General features: G+C 39.0%; 1 protein-coding gene across 15 annotated transcripts in view; it reads left to right on the top strand.

Annotated features, from left to right (window-relative positions):
• RIMS1 (regulating synaptic membrane exocytosis 1) overlaps positions 1-22367 on the top strand; it is a 599063-nt gene that overhangs the window by 73325 nt on the left and 503371 nt on the right. The gene's annotated exons all lie outside the window — the stretch shown is intronic.

Here is a 22367-nt window from a genome sequence, read left to right as displayed (position 1 = left end):
TCAATATAACTAGTATTTGAAAGAGTCAAGATAAATTTCAGGTTACTTATACCCATTCTTACATACAGTAGTTACTCCTAAGATAGTGCTGATGTCTTTATGAAACAAAACAAAAACATTACTTACCACTGAGTTGTAAATAATTAATATTTATTTATAGCTTGAGATGTGTAGAGGTGAAATTTCACCCTTAGATTTTAACTATAAATTCTGAATTTGGTTCTATTTCCTGACTGTGCTTAGCTATTTGAAACTGTGATATCTGTGGCCAAGCAGAAGGAGATTCCTTTATGAACAATGTTGTTGATTTGCATTCATAAAGTAGGATCACTTAACACATTTCCCCTGACTGTTTCCAGGCTTTTTTTTTTTTTTTTTTTGCCCACAGACTTAGTACTCTAGGAGGAGTAAGAATTTGCAGTTTCTGTGAAAAAACTGTTTCACGAGGATTAGGAGTCAGCTACTCTTAAAAAGCACAAAACTTGCTCTTTAATTTGTTGAATTTTACCTGTGCTCAAAATTGGCACTACTTTTCTTCATTGGTAATTCTAATCCTGTATAATACGCACTGCTTCCGCGCATACTCAAAGCCTTGTTGATAGTGTGAGTGCAGCAGAATGCAGACTGGTTATTTAAGAGCAGTTCAACTTGTACCAAATCATACAGGCAATAAACAATTTTTCCTTCTCAAAAGCAGTAGGTAATTCTTATAAGCATAAAAATTGCAGCTGCCATGGTTAGTTTTCTCCCAAATTGTTTGAGCATAGCAACGTTCTGGAGTATTTGAAAGCCAAAGTTGTGATCCATTCTTTGAGTTGCAACTCTCAAATGTAAAATTGCCAATCCAAATTTTTAAATGGCTTAAACCTATTGAGTGGTAGGTGATTGTAAACTGATAAACTCAAAATATTTTATATTACTCAACACATGGAAATAGACTACTTCGTTACTAGTCTTAATGTGTATAAAGCAAAATTACTTTAAAGCATTTTTAATTACAATGGTTTTCTTAATTTTTTTGGAACACATACTGATATAAAATGCAATGATGCCTTAGACATTGTTTATATTAATTGTTAAAATAATATTATGATTAATATAAATTCAGAGAAGCATTTGGGTTTATTTTCATATTTACAGTGTCTTATTACAAAAATGTACCACATTAGGCAACCATTTAATATTTAAAATAGGTTATATATACATGAGTTAGCATTAGGAATTTTAAGTGAATACTGTACATATTTTTAAAAAGAAACAGATCGTTTGAAAATAGATGTGTAAGGGTGGAACTGTGCTGCTGCAAGAAGGCACCTCTCTTGCTTGGGGCTCAACCTCTTTCCTGCTGAAGGGCATGATATGGGGGGAGCCAGCTCTACCCCAAGGTTGGTGCTTCAGGAAGATAGGCAGCCTGCTCACTGTGCTGCGAACCTGTCTTATGTTGGAAGTGAGGGAGGGTGGGGTTTAAATGCTGCGAAGCATGCAGTGGTGTTAGAATGTGGAGCTGGCTTGCAGTAGATGCCAGAGGGAGGAGGAGAGAGGGAGGACCCTTTGTGTGGGCAGAAGGGTCATGAGTCTATGAGAAGGGCTTCACACGAAGGAAGCAGTAAAAATAAGGCTGGGAAGATTCTGCGTCACAGGCTGGAAGCATTGTAACAATAGCAATAAAAACTATCCCTCACATCGTATGTGGACTTTATGTGATCTACATAGAAATCATGCATAATGCCTGCCCTGGGGATACTCAGGTCATGTATGTAAGTCTGAACTGGAATTCAGGTCCCTCAATAAAGCACCCTTTCCACAATGCTCCCCAGACATCTTGTGATTTATCCAGAAGATGACTTGTTCCCACCTGCACGAATGGGTCCTACGGGAGATTTGATCACTTATGAAAAAGTCTAACACCTGTGTTCTCCTTATGTATCTGAAAATAGTGTGTGTGAACTTTCTGGACTTCTACTTGAATTGTCTCTCCTATAACAAACGGCATGAGAAAATGGGTAGTTTGGAGATAATTTAGTAAATGGACTGACTATAAAGATGTAGACAATGATTAGAAGCGGCAGCTACAGGTGGGGAACGAACCCAGAGCCAGTGCCAGTTGGGAGGGGCTTCTCCCTCATTAACCCTGGAGGAACAAGGGTAAAGCCAGCGAGAGCTGTGTGGTCTTGCAGATGTCAGGGTGTGGCCCTCATTAGAGAAACAGCCTCCCTAAGGGGATGCTGGGGATATGGACACCTCACCAAGGTCTCTTCTATTTGATAGGCTTCAGCTGCCTGCTGTGGATAAAGTCAACCCAGCATCGGGAAGGAAGGAATCCCATTGTTGCAGCTTGAGTAGCTGAGCCCCCAGGCCCCAGAGCAGTGGAGACAGGGAGAGGGATTGCATCTGAAGAGATGGACAAGAAGTGTCTAGGCACAGTCGTCCCTAGCCCACCAGTCACTCATCATAAACTCTTTATGATTTATCATTTTTTCTTAGCACTTATTTTCTTGTTGCTGTTTAGTCGCTGAGTCATATTCACCTCTTTTGCAACCTCATACCATACTGGAGTGGGTTGCCATTTCCTTCACCAGAGGATCTTCACGACCTGGGCATCCAACCCATATCTCCTGCATTGCAGGCAGATTCTTTAACACTGGGCCAATAGGGAAGCCTTCAGTTATTACTTATAATTATTTATTTCTGTGTCCACTGCTTATTTTCTATCCTCTTTCTCCTCTCAAAAGTACAAGCACCTCATCCAACTTGTTCTCCCTTCTACCTCCAGTTCTTACAGCAGTGCACTGCAAACCATGCGCATCAATAATTTCTTGATTGAATAAAGGAAAGAGGTGTATTAAACATTTATATGTGTAGACACTTATATTGTTTATATATTATATATAAATATGTTAATTATGTATATATATGCATAGTATACATGTTTGGAAAAATTCTCTTTCTTAGACAGGATTATGTTTTATAATTTAAACTGGAATACTATCTAGCACACTGATATCTATAAGTAGCCTCTCATTAAAAACTTATGAATGGGTTATAAGTATATCTGTTTATGATGCTAAATGAATATATTCAAGTAAGTTAGTTCACTTCAGTTGCTCAGTTGTGTCCAACTCTTTGCTACCCCATGACTGCAGCACACCAGACATCCCTGTCCATCACCAACTCCCGGAGTTTACTCAAATTCATGTCCATTGAGTTGATGATGCCATCCAACCATCTCATCCACTGTCATCTCCTTCTCTTCCTGCCTTAAATATTTCCCAGTGTCAGGGTCTTTTCCAATCAGTCGGTTCTTCTAATTAGGTGGCCCAAGTATTGGAGTTTGACCTTCAGCATCAGTCCTTCCAATGAATACTCAGGACTGATCTCCTTTAGTATGGACTGGCTGGATCTCCTTGCAGTCCAAGCGACTCTCAAGAGTCTTCTCCAACACCGCAGTTCAAAAGCATCAGTTCTTCAGTTCTCAGCTTTCTTTATAGCCCAACTCTCACATCCATACATGACCACTGGAAAAACCATAGCCTTGGCTAGATGGACCTTGTTGGCAAAGTAATGTCTCTGCTTTTTAATATGCTAGCTAGATTGGTCATAGCTTTTCTTCCAAGGAACAAGTATCTTTTGATTTCATGGCTGCAGTCATCATCTGCAATGACTTTGGAGCCCCCGAAAATAAATTCTGTCCCTGTTTCCATCATTTCCCCATCTATTTGCCATGAAGTGATGAGACTGGATGCCATGATCTTAGTTTTCTGAATGTTGAGTTTTAAGCCAACTTTTTCACTCTCCTCTTTCACTTTCATCAAGAGGCTGTTTAGTTCCTCTTCACTTTCTGCCATAAGGGTGGTGTCATCTGCATATCTGAGGTTACTGATATTTCTCCCGGCAATCTTGATTCCACCTTGTGCTTCATCCAGTCCAGCATTTCTCATGATGTACTCTGTATATAAGTTAAATAAGCAGGGTAACAATATACAGCCTTGACATGTTCCTTTTCCTGTTTGAAACCAGTCTGTTGTTCCATGTCCAGTTCTGACTGTTGCTTCTTGATCTGAATACAGATTTCTTAGGAGGCAGGTCAGCTGTTCTGGTATTCCCATCTCTTGAAAAATTTTCCACAGTTTTCTGTGATCCACATAGTCAAAGGCTTTGGCATAGTCAATAAAGCAGAAGTAGATGTTTTTCTGAAACTCTCTTGCTTTTTGCATGATCCAGCAGATGTTGTCAATTTGATCTCTGGTTCCTCTGTCTTTTCTAAAACCAGCTTGAACGTCTGGAAGTTCACGGTTCACGTATTACTGAAGCCTGGCTTGGAGAATTTTGAGCATTATTTTGCTAGTGTGTGACATGAGTGCAATTGTTCGGAACTTTCAGCATTCTCTGGCATTGCCTTTCTTTGGGATTGGAATGAAAACTGACCTTTTCCAGTCCTGTGGCCACTGCTGAGTTTTCCAAATTTGCTGGCATATTGAGTGCAGCACTTGCACAGCATCATCTTTTAGGATTTGAAACAGCTCAGCTGAAATTCTGATCAGCTCTACTAGCTTTGTTCATAGTGATGCTTCCTAAGGCCCATTTGACTTCACATTCCAGCATGTTGGGTTCTAGGTGAATGATCACACCATCTTGATTATCTGGGTCATGAAGATCTTTTTTGTATAGTTCTTCTGTGTATTCTTGCCACCTCTTCTTAATATCTTCTGCTTTTGTTAGGTCCATACCATTTCTATCCTTTATTTTGCCCATCTTTGCATGAAATGTTCCCTTCGTATCTCTAATTTTGTTGAAGAGATCTCTAGTCTTTCCCATTCTGTTGTTTTCCTCTATTTCTTTGCACTGATCACTGAGGAAGTCTTTCTAATCTCTCCTTGCTATTCTTTGGAACTCTGCATTCAAATGGGAATATCTTTCCTTTTCTCCTTTGTCTTTCACTTCTCTTCTTTTCATAGCTATTTTTAAGGCCTCCTCAGACAACCTTTTTCCCTATTTGCATTTCTTTTCTTTGGGGATGGTTTGACCCCAAGATCTTTTCCTTAGGGATGGTATTCAGGTAAAAATGCCTTTAATTTCATATCAGTTGAAATCAATATTATTATCCTATAGTCATAATTTGTGATCTTTTTTATTCACCATAGGATTAAAATACCCATCCAGTTCATATATTAAACAGTCATCATATAAGCTACATAGGTATTGCTAAGTCCTGATACTATCAAGTAAAGTCATCATTACTGTTCCCCAGATATTTCTGGTTTGCCATCTTTCCGGCACTTTCTAAGATTATACTTCACACTCTTAAGTTGGGTATGGTCGTGACACTTGTTCTGGCCAATGAATAGGAAAAGAAGTGATATTCAATTTTTCTGAGCACAGGCACATCAGAGCCCATTTTTAGTTTGCCACTTCCCCTCCAAGTGGCCTGGGGCCCTCCTGGGATGAGAACAATATGGAGAAGAACACCCCCACGCTGGCTGAGACGATGCAAGATCCACAGGAAAGCGGCCATCATGATCTTCAGCCACTAAGATCTGGGAGCTGTTTGTCATGCAGAATAACTTGATTAATGTGGGATGATACAGCAAAGTAAATGAGAGTGAGTTTTAGCTTCCAAGGACTTCATGATTTAATGAAGGGGATAGACTTAACAGCAAATTACAGTGAAGCATCTCAGAAAGTTTTAGTAAGAGATATCACAGACATAGGAACACAGAAAAGGAAAAACCTGCACGTGAGTTAGGGCAGGATTCAGGAGCTGATGTGAGAATTTGGGCCCAAAGAAAATGAAGTGTTCTCAGACAGATGCCTTCCAGGATGAGGAGCAGCACGAGTCATAACAGCAAGCCCTGACTTGGGACACATATTTATACCCCAACAGACACTTGGACCAACTCTAGAGTTTTAGACACAGCATAGTGAAATGGGGAAAAGTGTGGCCTCTGGAGTAACATTACCTGGATTTGAATCCTACTTTGATATTTGTGGTCTCTTAACATACTACACAGCTTTCTAAGACTCACTTTCCCCCTACGTAAATTAGAGACAATGAGGGTGCTGTGAAGATGATTTTTGATGCATTTAAGAAAGTACATGATGGGAGCAACCTGAATGTTCATCAACAGATGAATGGATAAAGAAGATGTGGTATATATACTGCATCTAATTTTCATATATATATATATATATATGTATATATATGCTGCTGCTAAGTCACTTCAGTCGTGTCCGACTCTGCGCGACCCCATAGACGGCAGTCCACCAGGCTCCCCCGTCCCTGGGATTCTCCAGTCAAGAACACTGGAGTGGGTTGCCATTTCCTTCTCCAGTGCATGAAAGTGAAAAGTGAAAGTGAAGTCGCTCAGTCTTGTCCGACTCTTCACGACCCCATGGACTGCAGCCTACCAGGCTCCTCTGTCCATGGGATTTTCCAGGCAAGAGTACTGGAGTGGGGTGCCGTTGCCTTCTCCGAGATATATATATATATATATATATATATATATATATATATAGTGCAATACTACTCAACTATAAAAAAAGAACAAGGTTGTGCCATTTGTTGAAGCATGGATGGATCTAGGGGCTTTACAGGTGGCACTAGTGGTAAGGAACCCACCTGCCAGTACAGGAAACATAAGAGACACTGGTTTAATCCCTGGGTTGGGAAGATCCCCTGGAGGAGGTCACTGTAACCCACTCAAGTATTCTTGCCTGGAGAATCCCACAGATGGAGGCGCCTGGTGGGGTACAGTCCATCGTGTCACAGAGTGTTGGACATGACTGAAGTGACTTATCATGCCCACATACACAGATAGACCTAGAGACGGCCATACAGAATGAATATCAGAAAGAGGAAGAAAAATATCATATATTAGCACACATGTGTGGACTCTAGAAAATGGCACAGATGAACCTGTTTGCAAAGCAGAAATAGAGAGCCAGAGAGAGAGAAGAAACAAACGGTACCAAAGGGACAAGGGGTGAAGGTGGAATGGTGCAACGAATTGGGAGATTGGGATTGGCATATAAGAATCTGCCTGCCAATGCAGGAGATGGGGGTTCAATCTCTGGGTCAGGAAGATCCCCTGGAGAAGGAGTGGCAACCCATTCCAGTATTATTGTGTAGGAAATCCCATGGACAGAGAAGCCTAGCAGGCTATATAGTCCATGCAGTTACAGAGTCAGACATGACTTAGCAACGAAACAACAAGAACAAGTGTATCATATAGATAACTAATGAGAACCTACGGTATAGCACAGAGAACTCAACTTGATGCTCTGTGATGACCTAAATGGGAAGGAAATCCAAGAAAGAGGAAATATATACAAACATAGAGCCGATTCACTTTTCTGTACAGCAGAAACTAATACAACATTGTAAATAAGCTATACTCCAATAAAATTAATAAAAACAATAAAAATGATTAACACCTAATAAGTGTGTAAAATGTGCTTCATGATTATTGTAGTAATAGTCTGTGGGCTATAAGAGCATCATAGATGGAGAAAGGGGAAGGTAGGGGAGGAGGGCTGGCTGGTGCTGGCCTGAGGGCAGGTGGGAAGGGACACTGCAGGCTGAAGTGACCTGGGAACTCCTCCAGGCGGTTAGAGCAGGGAGGCCCTGGGGATGTGTAAAGATGCTAGAATGCTGACCTTGCCAAATCATATCCATTTATGTTTTTGGTCTTTATGCATTAAAAGGGTCTAAGTTTACCCATCAAACCTATAAATGGGGTGAGGGCATAGCTAATTCAGGCCTGCAAAGCAGAGGTGAGGGCAATTACCAGGGTCCTTAGTATAGACATCACACGGTCCCTGGCGACAGACAAGTGCATTTCAAACCGGGCTGAGGACGTTTTTACAGTAGGAAAATTGGTCCCTGTAAGTGCTTATGGGTGTATTTTTATGGCTTTCAATGTAATATCTTAATGCAAGTTGAGGGTGTGTATGGAATAGGAATGGAAAAAGGGACATGACTTGCAAACATGATCTCAGTATAATTTAGTAGGATTTAAGCTACCTTGGGATGCCACTTCCTAGATCTTGGATCTGAGCATAGGAAGTTAATAAGAAAAGTGCTTTTTATCATGTAGCATACTTTCTTCTTCTTTCTCTGAAGGTCTGGAATAACACAATGAGAAAGAACAACTGTCTCTTCCATTTTCCACGTATCATCAAATGTACTGTTCTAGCCAGCCCCCTCCTCTGGTGTTTGCTGCACGCTACAGTGGGCTCTGGAGTCATACCACCTCAGATAACATTCCAAGCTTTGTCTTATTTCATGCGTGAATTATCCACTTTAAGCTTCAGCCTTCTCGTTAAAATAAATGACAATACCAAGTACTCTCTACTCATAGATATACAGCAAGGATGAAGTGAGACAGGCGAACTCTTAACCTTCATAAATGTTAGACTAATGCAAGTTGAATGGCTATGAATTGTCAGGTCATCCTGTGGGCTTACATACAATGGTTAAATGTAATGTTTCCATTGACCAGTTAAGGGATTAGTAGTTGAAACTTTTCTATACTGCTGACAGAAATATAAAACAGTGCAGCCACTTTGGGGAATAGTGTAGCAGTTTCCTCTAAAATGAACGTGCACTTGCCATATAACCCACCAGTTCCACTCCTAGGTGTATCCTTAGAAGAAATGAAGAAATATGCCTTCACAAAAGATCTAGCCTCAGTTTGTAGCAGTTTTATTCATATAGGCAAAAACTGGAGACAAGTAAATAGCCATCAACTGCTGAGTGAATGGGCAAGCTGTGATACATCCATAAGATGAAATACTGCTCAGCTCTAGAAAGGACCCAAATAGTGATTCATGGGGAAACCCAGTGTATCTCAGATTACTCTAACTGAGAGAATTCAGACAAAAAGACCGCAAATTGGATGATTCTAGAAAGGGAAAATTTATAGAGATGAAAAAGACATCACTGGTTGTCATGGGCTAGAGTTGGGGCAGAGGTGAGGAGAGTGGAGGAGATGGACCCAGGAGACAGGATAGAACTTTTTGGGTGATAGGAATGTTCCATATTTTGACTGTGGTGTTTGGTACAAGGCTGTACACATCTGTCAAAGAGTTGATAACCATGAACTTTAAATGAGTGGATTTTATTGCATGTAAGCTATATCTCAATTTTTAAAACTTAAGGAAACAGATATCATGGAAACGTCTGAGGAGGGAGAACATCACATGAATTTGCAACCCAGAAAATCATTCTAGAAAGGAGAAACCAACAACTTGGACAGTGCATATGTAGTCATCCTGACTTGTTCATTTGAGTCTCTAATTAGGATCTGATGATAGTGAATTAAGTAAAAATGTGAATTCAAAAACAGAAACATCTTAGAAAACCTGTAGTTATAAGTTTATTAGAATAATTTTAAAAGTCTCTTCCAAAACTTTTGTATGAGTGTTTGAGAACTATGAATTGTCCAGAAAGTTCAAGGTTTATTTTGAAAAATAACTTGCTGTTTAATCTTCCTCCCCAAAATACTTTTTTCTACTACAAGAAGACTTCTACCTTTAAAGCTAGTTTTTAAGTGCCATAGTCTGATGTGTTTTATCTAAAGTGATGAAGTAACACAAGCTTCCTCTTTAAAAAAAAAAAAAAAAAAAGGAAAGAAAACTCAAAAGACTGCCTGAAGCATACCTTTTGCGCATTTTTTTCATGTTTACATATTTTATTGGACTGCCTTTACCAAGAAAGCCATAAATCTAAGATAATATCTACAGTGCAAAATTATATGTAAGTAGCTGTAATACGCAGAGAAGGCAATGGCACCCCACTCCAGTACTTTTGCCTGGAAAATCCCATGGACGGAGGAGCCTGGTAGTCTGCAGTCCATGGGGTCGCTAGAGTCAGACAAGACTGAGCGACTTCACTTTCACTTTTCACTTTCATGCATTGGAGAAGGAAATGGCAACCCACTCCAGTGTTCTTGCCTGGAGAATCCCAGGGATGGGGAAGCCTGGTTGGCTGCCATCTATGGGGTCGCACAGAGTCGGACAAGACTGAAGCGACCTAGCAGCAGCAGCTGTAATACTTGGCATTTAAATGTGTTCTTAAAATCAGCATGCAAGAATCAAATATATTGTTGGTTAGTTGACTGTGGTTAGATGGAAGACATAAGAAATCAAACAAGCTTACATGACGATTGGGACACTGGTTTCACATTCTGTTCCCCAGCCTGATCTCTTTAGTGGGTTGATAATATGGCTGAGCGCCAAAGAATTGATGCTTTTGAACTGTGGTGTTGGAGAAGACTCTTGAGAGTCCCTTGGACTGCAAGAAGGTCCAACCAGCCCATTCAGAAGGAGATCAGCCCTGAGATTTCTTTGGAAGGAATGATGCTAAAGCTGAAACTCCAGTACTTTGGCCACCTCATGCAAAGAGTTGACTCATTGGAAAAGACTTTGATGCTGGGAGGGATTAGGGGCAGGAGGAGAAGGGGGCAACAGAGGATGAGATGGCTGGATGGCATCACTGACTCAATGGACGTGAATCTGAGTGAACTCCAGGAGTTGATGGTCAGGTAGGCCTGGTGTGCTATGATTGATGGGGTCGCAAAGAGTCAGACACGACTGAGCGACTGAACTGAACTGACTGAATGTGGTAAATGCAGAATTTTTCCACAATTCTTTTCTGACCTAGCTCCTATTTTAGCTTCAGCTTGGTTAGTTCCTTGTTTCAGGAGGTTTTTGTTGTTCCCCTGCTCTCAGAACCACCCTGCACTGACTACACAACCCTGTTAGTAATGTCGTTAGTCAGTAGGATGATATGCCTTCTACATTCTCATACACAACATTTTTGAAGCACCTCTATTTCCAAGGTAATGTTTAAATCATAGTGAAAGAATGACTTTTTAAGATAATCCTATACAATGTGACAGTGTCTTCAATGCATTTTTAAACATAGTACTTCATTTCCTATTGCTAAGAATCCTCAGCATAATATAATCCTCAATAATATTATGCTAACCATGTCCTACAATAAGGAGACACAGAGGGTTACTCATCTAATGTTTTCTAGTCATTAAGTGGCCAGTACACCTAGAGCTCAGTTCTTTTGATTCCTTTTTTTGCTTCTTTTTTTTTTTAATATAAGTTTATTTATTTCAATTGGAGGTTAATTACTTTACAGTATTGTATTGGTTTTGCCATACATCAGCATGAATCCATCACAGGTATACACGTGTTCCCCATCCTGAACCCCTCTCCTTCCTCCCTCCCCATACCATCCCTCTTGGTCGTCCCAGTGCACCAGCCCCAAGCACCCAGTATCTGCTTCTCTACCATCCTACCTTTCTATGTTAACCTTCTTGCTCTCTGATAAAATTTAAGAAATTGGACACCTGTATTTGGTTGTGCAGTTGTGTTTTTCCATCCAAGTCTCTTGGGATGAGAGTCAGTGGAGGTCCAAACTGATATGATTTTCATGACTTTTTGCATTTTTCAGTATTTTTTAATAAAAATATTTTACACTTTTGGCATAAGGTGTATAGAAATTACAGCTAATGCTCAGAATTCCTTATAAAAGAAATGTCATTTGCTTTATCATAAGGCATATGGCATAGGACATATTTTCAGTTCTACGTAAATTGTATACTGAGTCTTCCAAAAAACCAATTTTAGGATACTTTTCCCCACCATAAATGCTTGTACCAGTCTTCAATAATATTTTGTGTAAAATACTGGAAGCAAATTTGCCCTTTAAATAATCTGCATATGTGACAGGCAATATTTTAAATATGGTTTTAAAACCATAATGTCATGTTTGTCCTTTTCCTGAACTCTATTTTATAACCTCCTTTAAGTTCTTTAAGTATACTTAATATTTCATCTTGATGAAAAATATCCTTACACAAAACATATTTCTTGGCTGTAATTATGTTTATGTTTATCATTCTGATTCTGACAATGTATATGGGAATACAGTGTTTGCTTTGAAAACAGGTATTAATTGACTTCCACAGTTGCTTATTGGCATTAAGGTTTTCTAAAACACATTAACCTGTTTTCTACTTACATGAAAGATGATACATCTTCAAATTACTAAACTTTTGATTTCTTTCTTTGAGCTACTGGTTATTGTTATTGCTTATTTTTTACTTTTTTATTAAGATGTAATTTACATACAGTGAAATGCACAGATCTGAAGTTTTTGGCTTGATGAATAAGGACATTTGTATTCACTTCTGTCACCACGTCTCAAAACAGGATATACAACATCCCCATTACTCGATCCACCCACCCTACCCAGTGGCAACTTCGTTCTTATTCTTGACACACGGAGGACTCTTTACCTCTTTCTTATAAAAATTGAATCACACAGTCAGAAATGTTGTGTCTGGCTTCTTTGTTCAACAAAATATTTTTGAGATTCATCCATATAACTGTTGCATATAACAGGAGTACATTTCTTTATATGAATATACCAAAATTCTTGTCAATAAATCCTTCTGTTGATGGGTTGTTTCCACTTTTAGGCTCTGAATATTCTCGTACAAGTCATTTTGGAGACATAAGTTTCATTTCCCTTGAGTAGTAGACTAGGTTGCTTGTTTATTGATTTATAATAATATATAATAATAATATAATACAGGGCTTGGTATATAAGGAGGATTTATAAAATAAATATTTTTTCTCAGTTTGTGACTAGCATATTTTTTACTTTAATGTGATCTTTGGGGAGACAAATTTTTTAATATTAATAAGTCATATATTAAAATGTTTATCATTGGTGAAAGATCAGTAATTTTTAATTATTTTGTGTCAAAACCTATAATACTTTTACAAAGTAAAAATGTCATTTTAAGTCATTGTTGTTTGTTGTTGTTGTTTGGTTGCTAGGTCATGTCTGACTCTTTTGTGACCCCATAGACTTTAGTCCACCAGGCTCCTTCGTCCATAGGATTACCCAGACAAGAATACTGGAGGGTGTTGCCATTTCCTTCTCCAGGGGATTTTCCTGACCCAGAGATCAAACCCACATCTCCTGCCTTGCAGGCAGATTCTTTACCACTGAGCACCAGGAAGACAATCTTCCCGGTGGCATATTTTGGGGTAAATGTGCTACTCAGTTTTATACATAAGATAAAAAATAGAAAAATTTTCACTCAGATAATTGGGACTTTAGAGAAGATGTCTGATTGTAACTTGAAATTTCTCTATGGGTAAATATATATATATACACATACACACACACATACATACATACAGTAAATTTGTTTGAAAAATAAATGTATAAAATGTATGTATGAAAAGTATAAATTTTAAAGGTTTTTGGTATTTTTTCTCTTATATTAGTGTGAGAAATATTCTTACCTATTGCAGTAATTACATTTTTATTTCCCGTATATCTTACTTAGGAATTACAAAGAAGTACATTAGGATTTCCATGCTTTTTAAAATTTTTTCTCCTAAAGTTTATATAAGTATATTGATGGCTTTTGTTGACTGTGATGACTACTCCATTTCTTCTAAGGGATTCTTACCCACAATAGTACATATAATGGCCATCTGAATCAAATTATCCCATTCCTGTCCATTTTACTTCATTGACTACTAACATGTCAACGTCCACTCTTGCCATCTCCTCTTTGACCACTTCCAAATTACCTTGCCCTTATAGCCAACAAAAGAGTCTGAAATGCAGTACTTGGGTGCAATCTCAAAAATGACAGAATGATCTCTGTTCCTTTCCAAGGCAAACCATTCAGTATCACAGTGATCCAAGTCTATGCCCTAACCACCAATGCTGAAAAGCTTGTTGAAGTGTTCTGTGAGGACCTACAAGATCTCCTAGAAGTAACACCGAAGAAAGATGTCCTTTTCCTTTTCATCGTAGGGGACTGGAATGCAAAAGTATGAAGTCAAGGGATATCTGGAGTAACAGGCAAGTTTGTCTTTGGAGTACAAAATGAAGCAGGACAAAGGCTAACAGAGTTTTGCAAAGAGAACGCACAGGTCATAGCAAACACCCTCTTCCAACAAAATAAGAGATGATTCTACACATGGGCATCACCAGATGGTCAATACTGAAATCACATTGATTATACTCTGTGCGGCCAAAGACAGAGAAGTTCTATACAGTCAGCAAAAACAAGACTGGGAGCCAACTGTGGCTCAGATCATGAACTCCTTATTGTCAAATTCACACTGAAATTGAAGAAAGTAGGGAAAACCACTAGGACACTCAGCTATGACCTAAGTCAAATCCCTTATGATTATACAGTGGACATGAAAAATAGATTCAAGGGATTAGATCTGATTGACAGAGTGCTGGAGGAGCTATGGATGGAGGGTCATAACCTTGTACAGGAGAGAGTGATCAAAACCATTCCCAGGAAAAAGAAATGCAAAAAGGCAAAAGGGTTGTCAGAGGAGGCCTTGCAAATAGATGATAAAAGAAGTAAAAGATGATAAAAGGAGAAAAGGAAAGATATACCCATTTGAACATGTGGATGCAGAATTCCAAAGAATAGTAAGGAGTGATAAGAAAGACGTCCTGAGTCATCAACGCAAAGAAATAGAGGAAAGTAAAAGAGTGGGGAAAATTAGCGATCTCTCTAAGAATATTAGAGACACCAAGGAAACATTTCATGCAAACAGGGGCTCAATAAAGGACATAAATGGTAAGGACCTAACAGAAGCAGAAGATAGTAAGAAAAGGTGACAAGAATACACAGAAGAGATATACAAAAAAGATCTTCATGACTCAGATAACCACATTGATGTGATCACTGACCTACAGCCAGACATGCTGGAGTGTGAAGTCAAGTGGGTCTTAGGAAGTATCCCTATGAATGAAGCTAGTGGAGGTGATGGAATTTCAGATGAGCTATTTGAAATTCTAAAAGATGATGCTGTGAACGTGCTGCACTCAATATGCCAGCAGATTTGGAAAACTCAGCAGTGGCCACAGGACTAGAAAAGGCCAGTTTTCATTCCAATCCCAAAGAAAGGCAATGCCAAAGAATGTTCCAACTACTTCACAGTTGCACTCATTTCACATCCTAAAAAAGTAATGCTCAAAATTCTCCATGCTAGGCTTCAGCAGTACATGCAAAGAGAATTGCCAGACGTTCCACCTAGATTTAGAAAAGGCAGAGGAACTAGAGATCAATTTGCCGATATCCATTGGCATAGAAAAAGCAAGAGATTTATAGAAATCTATAAATAGAGAAAGCAAGACAATTTTGAAAAAAAAATCTACTTCTTCTTTGACTACTCTAAAGCCTTTGACTGTGGGGATCATAACTAGCTGTGGAAAATTTTTAAAGAGATTAGAATACCAGACCAACTTACCTGCCTCCTGAGAATCCTGTATGCAGTTCAAGAAGCAACAGAACCAACCATGGAACAACAGACTGGTCCCAAATTGGGAAAGGAGTACAAAAAGTCTCTATATTGTCACTGAGCTTATTTAACTTGTATGCAGAGTGCATCATGTGAAATGCTGGGATGGATGAAGCACAAGCTAGAATCAAGATTGTTGGGAGAAACATCAGTAACCTCAGATATGCAGATGACACTACCCTTATGGCAGAAAGTGAAGAGGGACTAAAGAGCCTCTTGCTGAGGTGAAATAGTAAAGTGACAAAGGTGGCTTAAAGTTCAACATTCAAAAAATGAAGATCATGGCATCCGGTCCTGTCACCTTGTGGCAAATAGATGGGAAAACAATGGAAACAGTGTCAAACTTTGTTTTCTTGGGCTTCAAAATCCCTGCAGATAGTGACTGCATGAAATTAAAAGACTCTTGCTCCTTGGAAGAAAAGCTATGACAACCTTGACAGCATATTAAAAAAAAAAAAAAAACTGAGACATTATTTTGCCTACAAAGATTCATATAGTCCAAAGCTGTGGTTTTCCCAGTAGTCATGTATGAAAATGAGAGTTGGTCCATAAAGAAGGCTGATCACCAGAGAATTTGTGATTTTGAACTGTGGTGTTGGAGAAGACTCTTGAGAGTCCCTTGGACAGGAAGAAAATCAAACCAGTCAATCCTAAAGGAAATCAGTCCTAAATATTCATTAGGACTGATGTTGAAGCTGAAGCTCCAACACTTTGGCCAACTGATGTGAAGAAGTGACTCAATGGAAAAGGCCCTGATGCTGGGAAGGATTGAATGCAAGATGAGAATGGGATGATAGACGATGAGTTGGTTGGATGGCATCACCAACTCGATGGACTTGAGTTTGAGCAAGCTCTGGGAGATGGCGAAGGAGGAAACCCTGGTGTGCTGCAGTCTATGGGTTTTGCAAAGAGTCAGACATCACTGAGGGACTGGAAAACAGCAGTTGATTCCTACCTGCATAAAAAGCTATCCAACCAACATACAAAATCTTTAAGCTTTGCCCAAAGAATTGCTAGTTCAGGCAGAATCTGTCCCTTTGATGATCTGATATTGATGCTTAATTATAAAATAAAATAATTTATTATATAAATTTTGGTGTCATCTCTCAGTGAAAGTAATATATAAGAATAGAGAAAAATATGTACTCTTAATCTGTATTGTCTTACTTGGAAGGTGAACTTTCTGAGAGTTGGGTGACACATTTATTCCGTGGACCAAAATGTAAGGCCTTTGCCTATGTTCAGGTAGACACAGTAAAGCTTTTAGACTAAGAAGTGGCCACGTCAAAATATTCTCCCTGAAGTTTAGTGCAGTTTCTGTTCTTCTGTGTCACCTGGAATAATTTACCAAGCACCGATTCTATCCCGTGGAGAATTCTTACTTTTCTCATGTTGCAGTTAACAAGTGTGACATCATCACTTCCCAAACTATTTTATTCCTTGGAAAATGCTACATAGTATGCTTCTGTGTTTAGAGAACAATGGACACTAATATTTTGAAGAGTCTGAAAATTCATGCAGTAAGAACACCTACTCAGCCTGTCTAAATTAAGGTTCCCCTCATTTATTTTATTTGATCATTAAATCATTTCCTTTCTGTGTTTAACAGTTCCTAGGGAAGGTTTCCCTGAAACAAAAAATTCTTTCTGAAATGCTAATGTTGTATAATATGTCAACCTTAGAAAGATGTCATTATCATCATTATTATTCTTTTATATATAATTTTATATTGTGTTTCCATATTCATATATTAGATGCCAGGTATGCTCTTTAAGACTTATTAGAGTTTTCTAATTGAAGAAAAATTTAAATTTAAATTTTCCTGATGGGATAAAATTTTAACCTTTTTCTATTATTCTTTTTTGCTTTTCTCAAATATATTTCAACATAAAACATTAGTTAAATGTAGATTGAAACTTTTAAGTAAGAAAAAATGAGGTTATAAACATGCCCACCATGCCAACAGGGTTGTTATGATAAGCTTTAAGCTTTTCTCTTAGCTTGCTTACGACCCTGACCAAAGGAAATTATGACAATTATTTGTAGTGAACAAGGAATGACATTTTTGAGTGCTAAATTTGAAAAGAAATAATGTAGAATGAAGGTAGGGGTTTATAGGAAGGGCTCAGACTGAAATAACAGCAAAGGCGGAAACCAACTTCATACAACTATTTCTTGTATTGACGTGTCATAAGAACTGAAGCTGTAACGTTAAAATGTAGTTCAAGAAAAGTCATTTTATGAGGGACTATGATAATGTGCAGAGAAGACAATGGCAACCCGCTCCAGTATTCTTGCCTGGAGAATCCAAAGGACGGGGAGCCTGATGTGGGCGCACAGAGTCGGACACGACCGAAGCGACTTAGCAGCATGACAGTGTGGCCCGAGTCATGGAGGGCTCTTGTGGCTTAGCTTCATATAAGGAAAGACTCCATCCAGTGCAGTCACTGAATTGCTCATTCATCAGCAATTGCCTGCCTGGATGCATTGGAATCACCCAGAGAAGCTAATCACTTGCCAATCTCTGGACCCAAACTTCACCTCTTCAGGTCTGGACTAAGACCCAAAGAATTTGTTTCTTTAAAAACCTCTTTGGATGGCTCTGTGACCATGTTTTGGAAACCATGCACTGATAATTTCCCCTGAATATCACTTCGGTCAGTTGGCCTTTCTCTAGGACCTGGATATTAGAGGAGCATCATAAAATTTAAGTTTATATTCCTCCTGTGGACCTAGAGTGAAAATATTGCACGAAAAATGGAGCCAGCTTTTAAGAGAATTGTTAACCAAAGGACCTGCAGCTAGAGTGGGCCAGTTCCCCAAGCTAGTGCCTTAGGAGGCGTTATTGAGGGGCTGATGAGAAAGAAGCAAAGATTTGTATAGCTGATTCACTTTGCCATGTTGAAACTAACACAAGATTGTAAAGCATCTATACTTCAATATTTTTCTTAAAGTATCTTAGTTCTCAAGGCTGATGACCAAAAGGTCCTTAAAATTTTGAAAGGATTCATAAAACAAAGATGATATATTTTTCAAACTCTTTCTTCTTGATGAGTGATCACTTTTCCATTTCCATGATTTTTAAAATATAAAAGGACTTTGCTTTTGGAAAAAGAAAGAAAGTAGCAAAGATGTTTAATTCAAGTACATGCAGAGACGTCTCTGTGCCTTTAGGTTTGCCTACAGCAGAAGCATAAGAGCCATAGGGGAAATCAGCGACTTGGATGGAAGGTGTGTTGAATTTAAGTCTTGGCATTTAAGAACCTCTCATGTTTTTCTTTACTCATGATATGTGCATAGGAGGTGTATTCCAAGGAAACTCTAGGAAAGACTAGCTAGAACTTTGGAAATGATAGCTAAAAAGCAACCTGAATGTTACTTATATGTTATAATGGAATTATAATTATTTTATGACCTTGGAGAACTGACATGACAGTGTATATATACATTAAAAATAAAATAGACTACAGTTTTATTCTTCAAAATGAATATAAACTTTAAACATTTGGCAGGGGGAAAAGGCAGCCTCTATTCCACTATTAGCATAGATTCCTACACTTAATCTTGTTGTTTCTGTACTTGAAGATAATGTTTTATATTAAAATAGGAGGAATTTAAGCAATTTCACATAATTAAAATAGTATACTGATAGAGCTCAGTTGTGGAATGAATCCTGTTGCAGTGTACACATTAGGCTTTTATAAATGCTTTGTCATGTGGTCACTTAGCTTGCGCACCATACAGAGCTGTGAGGATCACATGAGTTCGTGCATATAGGGGCTTAAACGAGTCTATGTGACCAATGCTCAGTAAATGTGAGTTGGTAATTTCCTGCTGCTCTTGATGAGCAAGCTGACTTGCTTTCAGGTTATGGTATGGCACGGGGCATGGTGCTTGCCCCAGAGCAGCTGTCCTGTGAGTGTTCGTTCATTGATCACAAAGATGTCGTGGTCATCGGAGCTCCCCCGTCAGGTTCCTGGAACACACTTTCGTTTCATGTCCTTTTTCTAAAACATGCATTTCCTGAATGTCTTTCCAGCTGTTAACAAAATTTTTTGTGCATACATAAGGACTAATTTGTTTCTTAGAAGATGCCAGTGAAGGATTAATGGAAGTCTTTAGCCTGAAACGCTTCCTAGAGTTCAGTGCATTTGAGTTGAATTTTGTAAGAACTAAAACTGAATGGAGAGGAAAAAGGAGGTAAATCATTTTAAGCAAGACATGTGGCATATGAACTGGAGATGCAAGCAACAGAAGGATGTTCTGAAATACTGGGATGGATGCACCTAACTTGAGAAACAGACTGTGTTAGGAGTTAAGAGGAAGAGATTAGTGAGTGAAGATGTGTGTAGGTGGGACCATGGAACTAGGCAGCGGTGTGTGTATTTGACATGATCAGGGATGGGAAGCCTTTTGTGGAATCTGAGGGCAGGAGAAGATGGCACTTGAGGAAGATCAACTCAGGCAGTTCACTCCAGAAAGAACATGACTTTGGAAGCAGTAGACTAATGCCTTACTGGCCATTAGAGAAAGTAAGAGGCCGCAGGGCACCAAGATTGTGGACATTGGTAACAGGAGGGTTTAACTGACTACCAGGCAGACTTTGGGAGGTGTTTCAGTGTGTGTCAGGGTGGGGACACTGAATTTAGTACTTTAGTGTGATCTGGCTCAGTCATTAGGAAGGTGTTCAGGTAGACAGATTCCAAACCTGATAGGTAGTGGAAATTGAATTCTGGAAATGATAGTTCAGGGGTCATCAGCCCCTTGGAAGCTACAAGAATGACGCTCTTATTAAGTCAAAAGTGCTCAGAGAGTGTCTACCCTTGTAAATGAGGAGTCAGCAGTCCTAGTCTGTGGATTACTTCTCCAAATCTCATACCTCTTTTATTTGTCTAAATATCTGTACATATTTTCATCAGTTTGATTGAAGGGGAGGGAAAAATGATTTACAAGTGTTTTGATATTCTCATTCTGAATATCAAAAATATTTAGACCAAGAAGCAATCATATTCAGGTATTAAAGTTTCTATTGATGTGTCCAAATGATTTGGATTCATCTTTTTGTCATATTTTGGGTAAAAAAAAAAGCATCATGGCCTCTTGAAAAAATAAAGAAATTTTCATTTACAATAGGAAAGGAATAGTGTATATTTAGTGTTGAGCACTTTCATATTTATATGAAAATTTATATATATAGTCCATGGGCAATGTATTTTCATATCTGATTGACTCCAGTTTCTAACTTTCCAGCCAGGTGAATCAGATGAGAAATAAGTAATAATTAATTGAAAACAATACCTGAAATATTTCATTAATGCTTTTCCAAGTTCCAATTCCCCATTTTATCTATTTAAAATCCACTTAAATCCCACCAAAGAACTATTATGGACCTCTTAGTAGATATTTATTTAGCTATCTGTCTTCCCATGAGCAAGGAGAAGGAATACTTGTGGAGAAAAGGCACATGTAGAACAATCCTAAAACCGTTATTTAAAGAGCTATGACTTTGTGTTACACATAAAAAGCAGGAAAATCATTAGTTGTAAAGAAGCTCTGGCAATAATCCTTACAAATACCATTCCTCCCTCCCTACTACTGAATTGAGTTTTTTTATCCTGGACATTAAACTGTAGATAAGCATTATCAGACAGCTCTCTATTCTTCTAGGATCCTGAAATGTCACAAGAGGATGTGAGGTGCTTAAAGCTTGAAATTCTCAATTACAATCTTGTATCTCATGCTAACACTTGAATGACAATGGAATAATTTATTTGATCAAAACAAAGCACTTCACAGATAGTGTGTAGTTTTTGAAATGAGTTGTGCTTCTGAGAAGAAAGGGTAATACAAGTAAACATGTAACTTGGGTCACAACGAGGGCCACCTATGACCTGCGAGCAGATGGCGTGCTAAAGCCATGTGGGATACTCAGCTCAGCTCCTGGCCCAAGGCAGACACTCCGAAATGTGAGCTGATATCACTCACTGTCCTCTTCCTGTTCTGTTATTGGAGAGTTTTTGTATCTGAATAGGTTTACATTTCTTGAAATTCATCTTGTTTTCCTGAATTGCATTTTTGATTAATGAAGACAGTTTTACCTACTTGACTGTGCTACTGTTTCCTTGTAACTTGGTATTATTGCTGACCCAACAGTCTCTCTCGTCTCAATCATTCAATCGTGTGGCCCTTTGTTTAGGTGGAGAGACCACCCTCAGCCCGGCGTGAGACAAAGCCACAGTTCAGAGTAAGGGTCCCAGATTGGGCTGTAAGGCCCAGGAGCTGGCTGTGAATGGCACTGTGTGGGCATGCGCACTCAGTTGCTCAGTCGTGTCTGACTCTTTAGGACTCCAAGGCGTGTCGATTATCCCAGCAGGGATGCTGGAGCGGGTTGCCATTTCCTCCTGCAAGGAGATCTTCCTGATCCATGGATCAGACCAGGGCGAGGTCCTATTTATGAATGGAATTGAAGTACTAACAACTATCAACAATTTCCCCTTTAAGATAACCATATGTTAGTGAGTGAGCGTTTGTTCAGTCATGTCCGACTCTTTCTGACCCCGTGGACTGTTGGGGTTCTCTGTCCCTGGGATTCTCCAGGCAAGAGTACTGGAGTGGGGTGCCATTTCCTTCTCCAAACTGTATGCTGGTTCCAAGATTATCCCTCGATACAACCATTCTCATTCACTTTAGATCAATATGCTTTCTTTTTGGTTGTTCAGTCACTCAGTCGTGTCTGACTCTCTGCCACCCCGCAGACTACAGCACACCAGGCTTCCCTGTCCTTCACCATCTCCTGGAGCTTGCTCAAACTCATGTCCATTGATTCAGTGATGCCATCCAACCATCTCATCCTCTGCCATGCCCTTCTCCATCCATTTAATTTCTCCCTTTGCCAGGGGGACTTCATCACCTGGAATTGTGCCTATAGATATAAAAAAATTAAAAGCTTCCTCATGACTCTTTTCTCTACCTACCTTACCTCCCTATTTGCACATTGCTCT

This window comes from Ovis aries, chromosome 9 (genome assembly GCF_016772045.2).
Source record: "Ovis aries strain OAR_USU_Benz2616 breed Rambouillet chromosome 9, ARS-UI_Ramb_v3.0, whole genome shotgun sequence".
Classification (NCBI taxonomy): Eukaryota; Metazoa; Chordata; class Mammalia; order Artiodactyla; family Bovidae; genus Ovis; species Ovis aries.
This window is presented reverse-complemented; position numbering and strand designations above follow the sequence as displayed.